The sequence below is a fragment of the Notamacropus eugenii genome, chromosome 4, assembly GCF_028372415.1.
Source record: "Notamacropus eugenii isolate mMacEug1 chromosome 4, mMacEug1.pri_v2, whole genome shotgun sequence".
NCBI lineage: Eukaryota > Metazoa > Chordata > Mammalia > Diprotodontia > Macropodidae > Notamacropus > Notamacropus eugenii.
Genome location: NC_092875.1, coordinates 53,906,080 through 53,913,012, shown reverse-complemented (window position 1 = coordinate 53,913,012; position 6,933 = coordinate 53,906,080). Strand labels below are relative to the sequence as shown.

The window sequence follows — 6,933 nt, the reverse complement described above, 5'->3', positions numbered from 1 at the left end:
CTTTACAAATTTTATCGCCCCAGTAATTTGCCCGTGATCACACGTCTAGTATCTCAGGTCTCATCTGAGCTGAGATTTTTTCTGATTCCAGGCCAACGCTCCATCCTCTGTACCATCCCTGAAGCTGAGCCTGCCTCCTTGACCAGGAGACACCTTACCTGGGGGAAAAAATCGGATCTGAGAAGAAATAGCAAGAGGGATCGGCCATGCAGTTAAGCCTCCGAAGGCGCACAGAGGCGGGAGAGGAGGGAGGGAGGAGGGAGGAAGGACCTTTCAAAACCAACGTTCGGCATCTTGAATGCGAGAAACGCATTTCCTCAAGGCCCGAACGTAGGTGTGCATCTGTGAAGTCAAAGGGACACTCTTAGGAGTCACGGGTGGACATACCAGGGGGCTAGCGAGCCGTGTAGGGGAACGGCGAATGCATAAAGGAAGAGGGACTGGGGCAAGGTGTGATGGTGGACAAATTCCAAACTTTTCTAGTACTCACACTCACAAAGGCGCCTAGAGATCTCAAATGTTGGACCTTGAGCGGGTCTGTGGCTGCTACAAAATTCAAAGGGCTCGTCCGGGATTTGAACCCGGGACCTCTCGCACCCTAAGCGAGAATCATACCCCTAGACCAACGAGCCGAGACAAAGGAGCATCGGAAAGTTTCCCCCCTCTCGCCCACGTGCCACACTTGCTCCAAACCCAGAAACAGCGGTCTCTTCAGCGAACTCATAATCTCTCCGAATGAACGAATCCAAGGACAGACTCAGCGCACTCCCCGATTCAACTTTCGCCGACTACGGGACACCACCACTTCACCCCCAGCCAGGGGACCCTCAGCCTAAAACCACCTAGCTGGGCTAGACTAGAGAGTCACCAAACACACAGCGCCTAATTTGGGAACTTTGTCCACTTACGCAAGGGACTGGGAGAGGGAAGGCCTGCCATTAAGGGCTCCTACCTGTAATTCCAGCTCCCCAGGAAACTAGGAAGGAGAATTACGCGATTGCACCTTGATCCTGGAATCTATCCCACTCCTCTCCAACTTTCCCAAGGGATTCAAGTGAGGGCTCACAATGTTTTTCTAAGCCAAAGATTTCGCCCCTTCACTGACCAACAGACGCCAGACTGTTGCTCGTTCTGAGGCGTTTCAACATTAGCTAGACTGGTCCTCACAAAACATAGATGAGGGCGGATGGCATTCCAGCAACAGGGGACAGACAGCTTGTGTTATTGTACCCAGTAGGAGGACTGTAAGGCAGTGGCGTCCCGCTTAGAGAAGCCTGGGGCAAGAACTCCTGAGATGTGGCCAGGGTCCTTTGCTGAACTCATTATCTTCCCCCCAAACTTTCCGCCTTTTTCCAATTACCGCCGAGGGCACCACCATCCTTCCAGTCACCCAGGCTCACGACCTCACATCCCTGACTCTCCGTCTCTCTGTCTGTCTGTCTGTCTCTGCCTCTGTCTCTCTCTCTGTCTCTCTCTCTCTGTCTCTGTCTCTGTCTCTCTCTGTTTCTCTGTCTCTCTGTCTCTGTCTCTGTCTCTGTCTCTGTCTCTGTCTCTGTCTCTGTCTCTTTCTCGCTAGTCCATTCCCATGTCCTGTCGATTTTACCACTGTAACATCTGCCTTGGACTTGCTAATAATCTTTGTACACCTCCGCCCGTCCGTGTACTCTTGAGATCCAGAGGCCTCCTTGGCAGCCTTTCCCGATTCCCCTTCCCTCGACTGAGTGTCTCCTCAATTCATCCTGTATGCGTATGTTTTGCGTATATAGTTGCTTGCATGTTGTCTCTTCCATAAGCCAGTGAGCTCCTTGAGAGCGGGGGACTTTTAAATCATTGATTTATTTTTGTCCCTTCTTTGTCTCTCTAGCACTCAGAACAGTGACTGGCGCGTATATAGTTGGAACTTGTTTGTTAACCTAACTTCCCTAGCTTCTGGCTCTACTCTTGCCCCAAGCTTCTACTCTATTCCTCCCTGGAAGCGTCCCAGATCTCCGGAACTAAAAGGATTCTGCGAACTCCTCATACGATCCTTCGGAGACCTCCTTTGTCTCCTATAGCTCTCCGTGCAAGACCTTATCTTCCGTGCGTCTGTTCACGTCCTCTACCACGCAGCATGATGTAGGTAATCTCCTTGTGGCCGGAGAATGCGTCAATTTCTTCCGTTGTTGGCGTCGAGGATTCAACACAGTAGGCAACACAGTGGTTGCCTTGCACACAGCTGACCCTTAATAAGGCTTTGAATGAATTCGACTGTCTTTCAGCAGGTTCCAGGCATAGAAAGCGAAGGAGTCCTTACGATGTGAAAAAACAGCTCGTTTTGTGTCATCCAAAAGCGAACGAAATCGTGTTTCCGCCCGGTTTCGAACCGGGGACCTTTCGCGTGTTAGGCGAACGTGATAACCACTACACTACGGAAACCCCCTTCATGTCGGACCTTCCCAAGGAAAACCCTTGCAGAAAATGAGACAGTTCACGTTAGAAATCTTGCCTTCAGTCCAGAGTTGTAGAAGTGACTTTGTGGGTTAGGAATGTCTTCACCGATAGTTTCTCGAGTCAGTCTTAAAAGGATGTAGAAGGGCATTCAGCTAAGCCACAGGGAAGAGCGCATAGAATTTATTCTCAGCAGAGAATACAACTACACTAAAAGCTGGGAACAAGAAGATTGTGAGATTTCCCCATCTGAGGGCTCCCTCACGATGGAGAGACTAGAGTAGGCAGTAGAGTGATGCTTTGTCCGAATCTCACAGATTGTGAGGCCCCTCCCTTTTTCTCCTATCAGTATACCCTTGCGAGCAAACCGCAGGTGGGCCATCTCCACAGACATATCAGAAATTCCGGTGTCTAACCAGAGTGTTGAGCAAGAAGAGGTTTATTAAACGAATCCCCGAGAGAGGAAAATCTGATCTCTAACGAGTATAGTCCTGGGCGCTACAGAAGATAGACAACCCTTAAATAAAGACAAAAGATCCCTTTATTTTGGAGCCAGAACCTGGTAGCAAGCGGTGCCCTAACTTGATATTCTTTCCTAACGAAACGAGATTCCTTCACAATCCTCACAACTCACCACTGTCATTCTTGCTACCACAAAGTCACTTCTACAACTCTGGACTGAAGGCAAGATTTCTAACGTGAACTGTCTCATTTTCTGCAAGGGTTTTCCTTGGGAAGGTCCGACATGAAGGGGGTTTCCGTAGTGTAGTGGTTATCACGTTCGCCTAACACGCGAAAGGTCCCCGGTTCGAAACCGGGCGGAAACACGATTTCGTTCGCTTTTGGATGACACAAAACGAGCTGTTTTTTCACATCGTAAGGACTCCTTCGCTTTCTATGCCTGGAACCTGCTGAAAGACAGTCGAATTCCATTCAAAGCCTTATTAAGGGTCAGCTGTGTGCAAGGCAACCACTGTGTTGCCTACTGTGTTGAATCCTCGACGCCAACAACGGAAGAAATTGACGCATTCTCCGGCCACAAGGAGATTACCTACATCATGCTGCGTGGTAGAGGACGTGAACAGACGCACGGAAGATAAGGTCTTGCACGGAGAGCTATAGGAGACAAAGGAGGTCTCCGAAGGATCGTATGAGGAGTTCGCAGAATCCTTTTAGTTCCGGAGATCTGGGACGCTTCCAGGGAGGAATAGAGTAGAAGCTTGGGGCAAGAGTAGAGCCAGAAGCTAGGGAAGTTAGGTTAACAAACAAGTTCCAACTATATACGCGCCAGTCACTGTTCTGAGTGCTAGAGAGACAAAGAAGGGACAAAAATAAATCAATGATTTAAAAAGTCCCCCGCTCTCAAGGAGCTCACTGGCTTATGGAAGAGACAACATGCAAGCAACTATATACGCAAAACATACGCATACAGGATGAATTGAGGAGACACTCAGTCGAGGGAAGGGGAATCGGGAAAGGCTGCCAAGGAGGCCTCTGGATCTCAAGAGTACACGGACGGGCGGAGGTGTACAAAGATTATTAGCAAGTCCAAGGCAGATGTTACAGTGGTAAAATCGACAGGACATGGGAATGGACTAGCGAGAAAGAGACAGAGACAGAGACAGAGACAGAGACAGAGACAGAGACAGAGAGACAGAGAAACAGAGAGAGACAGAGACAGAGACAGAGAGAGAGAGACAGAGAGAGAGACAGAGGCAGAGACAGACAGACAGACAGAGAGACGGAGAGTCAGGGATGTGAGGTCGTGAGCCTGGGTGACTGGAAGGATGGTGGTGCCCTCGGCGGTAATTGGAAAAAGGCGGAAAGTTTGGGGGGAAGATAATGAGTTCAGCAAAGGACCCTGGCCACATCTCAGGAGTTCTTGCCCCAGGCTTCTCTAAGCGGGACGCCACTGCCTTACAGTCCTCCTACTGGGTACAATAACACAAGCTGTCTGTCCCCTGTTGCTGGAATGCCATCCGCCCTCATCTATGTTTTGTGAGGACCAGTCTAGCTAATGTTGAAACGCCTCAGAACGAGCAACAGTCTGGCGTCTGTTGGTCAGTGAAGGGGCGAAATCTTTGGCTTAGAAAAACATTGTGAGCCCTCACTTGAATCCCTTGGGAAAGTTGGAGAGGAGTGGGATAGATTCCAGGATCAAGGTGCAATCGCGTAATTCTCCTTCCTAGTTTCCTGGGGAGCTGGAATTACAGGTAGGAGCCCTTAATGGCAGGCCTTCCCCTCTCCCAGTCCCTTGCGTAAGTGGACAAAGTTCCCAAATTAGGCGCTGTGTGTTTGGTGACTCTCTAGTCTAGCCCAGCTAGGTGGTTTTAGGCTGAGGGTCCCCTGGCTGGGGGTGAAGTGGTGGTGTCCCGTAGTCGGCGAAAGTTGAATCGGGGAGTGGCGCTGAGTCTGTCCTTGGATTCGTTCATTCGGAGAGATTATGAGTTCGCTGAAGAGACCGCTGTTTCTGGGTTTGGAGCAAGTGTGGCACGTGGGCGAGAGGGGGGAAACTTTCCGATGCTCCTTTGTCTCGGCTCGTTGGTCTAGGGGTATGATTCTCGCTTAGGGTGCGAGAGGTCCCGGGTTCAAATCCCGGACGAGCCCTTTGAATTTTGTAGCAGCCACAGACCCGCTCAAGGTCCAACATTTGAGATCTCTAGGGCGCCTTTGTGAGTGTGAGTACTAGAAAAGTTTGGAATTTGTCCACCATCACACCTTGCCCCAGTCCCTCTTCCTTTATGCATTCGCCGTTCCCCTACACGGCTCGCTAGCCCCCTGGTATGTCCACCCGTGACTCCTAAGAGTGTCCCTTTGACTTCACAGATGCACACCTACGTTCGGGCCTTGAGGAAATGCGTTTCTCGCATTCAAGATGCCGAACGTTGGTTTTGAAAGGTCCTTCCTCCCTCCTCCCTCCCTCCTCTCCCGCCTCTGTGCGCCTTCGGAGGCTTAACTGCATGGCCGATCCCTCTTGCTATTTCTTCTCAGATCCGATTTTTTCCCCCAGGTAAGGTGTCTCCTGGTCAAGGAGGCAGGCTCAGCTTCAGGGATGGTACAGAGGATGGAGCGTTGGCCTGGAATCAGAAAAAATCTCAGCTCAGATGAGACCTGAGATACTAGACGTGTGATCACGGGCAAATTACTGGGGCGATAAAATTTGTAAAGTATTCTGCAAGCCTTTAGGAGCTATATAAAATACTGGATACTTTATTGTTATCACCATCATTATAAGGCAAACTAATCGTTTCCTTGAACCATTAAACTCAATAGGGGACACCAAGGCAAACTGTCGGAAACCGAACAAGATGAAGTTCTGTAGAGAAGGTACTTCCCTCTTAGTGCATCAAACAATCAAAGATACAGAGGCAGAGGAAACAGTTTCTTCCTTCCTTCCTTCTTTCCTTCCTTCCTTCCTTCCTTCCTTCCTTCCTTCCTTCCTTCCTTCCTTTCTTCCATTTTATCCCTCCCACCCTCCTTCCTTTTCCTTCCTTTCTTCCTTCCTTCTTTCCTTCCTTCCTTCCTTCCTTCCTTTCTTCCCTTTTATCCCTCCCACCCTCCCTCCTCTTCCCTCCTTCCTTCTTTCCTTCCCTTTTTCCCTCCCACCCTCCCTCCTTTTCCTTCCTTCCTTCCTTCCTTCCTTCCTTCCTTCCTTTCTTCCCTTTTATCCCTCCCACCCTCCCTCCTCTTCCCTCCTTCCTTCTTTCCTTCACTTTTTCCCTCCCACCCTCCCTCCTTTTCCTTCCTTCCTTCCTTCCTTCCTTCCTTCCTTCCTTCCTTCCTTCCTTCCTTTCTTCCCTTTTATCCCTCCCACCCTCCCTCCTCTTCCCTCCTTCCTTCTTTCCTTCCCTTTTTCCCTCCCACCCTCCCTCCTTTTCCTTCCTTCCTTCCTTCCTTCCTTCCTTCCTTCCTTCCTTCCTTCCTTCCTTCCTTCCTTCCCAACCTTATCCAGAACACATTGAAGGAAAATCCTCTCATTAACCTTTAGGGGTCAGCGTGTGCACATCTTATTATCCCAAGTCTCTTCCAACTGCTCGATTAACAAATTCTGTGTTTTGGAAGGTTTTGGTTTTTTAGGTTTGTTTGTTTGTTTTTTGGTCTTGTCCAGAGTTTAATAACAATGACTTACGTTAGCAATGAGCAGGATTTCCACTAATATTTATCTTTGGATATGTTAATGAACAAAAGTAGACAGGTTTGGAGTCAGGCCGCTGATGTTGCAAGGAGTAGAGTCCCAAAACAAAGATGACACTGGTGGGAATCCGAAATCTTATCCACTTTTCTTCATCCTCTCCGCAGCAACTTCCAAATCCAAGTCACAGCACTGGATTCAGTGTCCCTTTCCCTTTTTCCTCAAGTGATCACTGAAGACAACAGAGAAGCGCTTTTCAGAAAACACTGAGGAAAATGTGAGCAAAAGACGAGAGAAGAGGAGCTGAGAGGTGAGAACGAGCAGCTCAGGTCAAGAGAGGAGCTCAGAGGCCAGGTGAGAGTCTCTAAGACCTG

General features: G+C 49.4%; 4 non-coding genes across 4 annotated transcripts; 2 read left to right on the top strand and 2 right to left on the bottom strand.

Annotated features, from left to right (window-relative positions):
* Positions 1-560: 560 nt before the first annotated feature.
* Positions 561-632, bottom strand: TRNAP-AGG (transfer RNA proline (anticodon AGG)). The gene has a single exon. It is a non-coding gene; the product is annotated as a tRNA-Pro (tRNA).
* Positions 633-2,342: 1,710 nt separating this feature from the next.
* On the bottom strand, positions 2,343-2,415 carry TRNAV-AAC (transfer RNA valine (anticodon AAC)). Its single transcript has one exon. It is a non-coding gene; the product is annotated as a tRNA-Val (tRNA).
* A 766-nt stretch (positions 2,416-3,181) lies between these two features.
* On the top strand, positions 3,182-3,254 carry TRNAV-AAC (transfer RNA valine (anticodon AAC)). The gene has a single exon. It is a non-coding gene; the product is annotated as a tRNA-Val (tRNA).
* A 1,708-nt stretch (positions 3,255-4,962) lies between these two features.
* Positions 4,963-5,034, top strand: TRNAP-AGG (transfer RNA proline (anticodon AGG)). Its single transcript has one exon. It is a non-coding gene; the product is annotated as a tRNA-Pro (tRNA).
* The last annotated feature ends 1,899 nt before the right edge of the window (positions 5,035-6,933 follow it).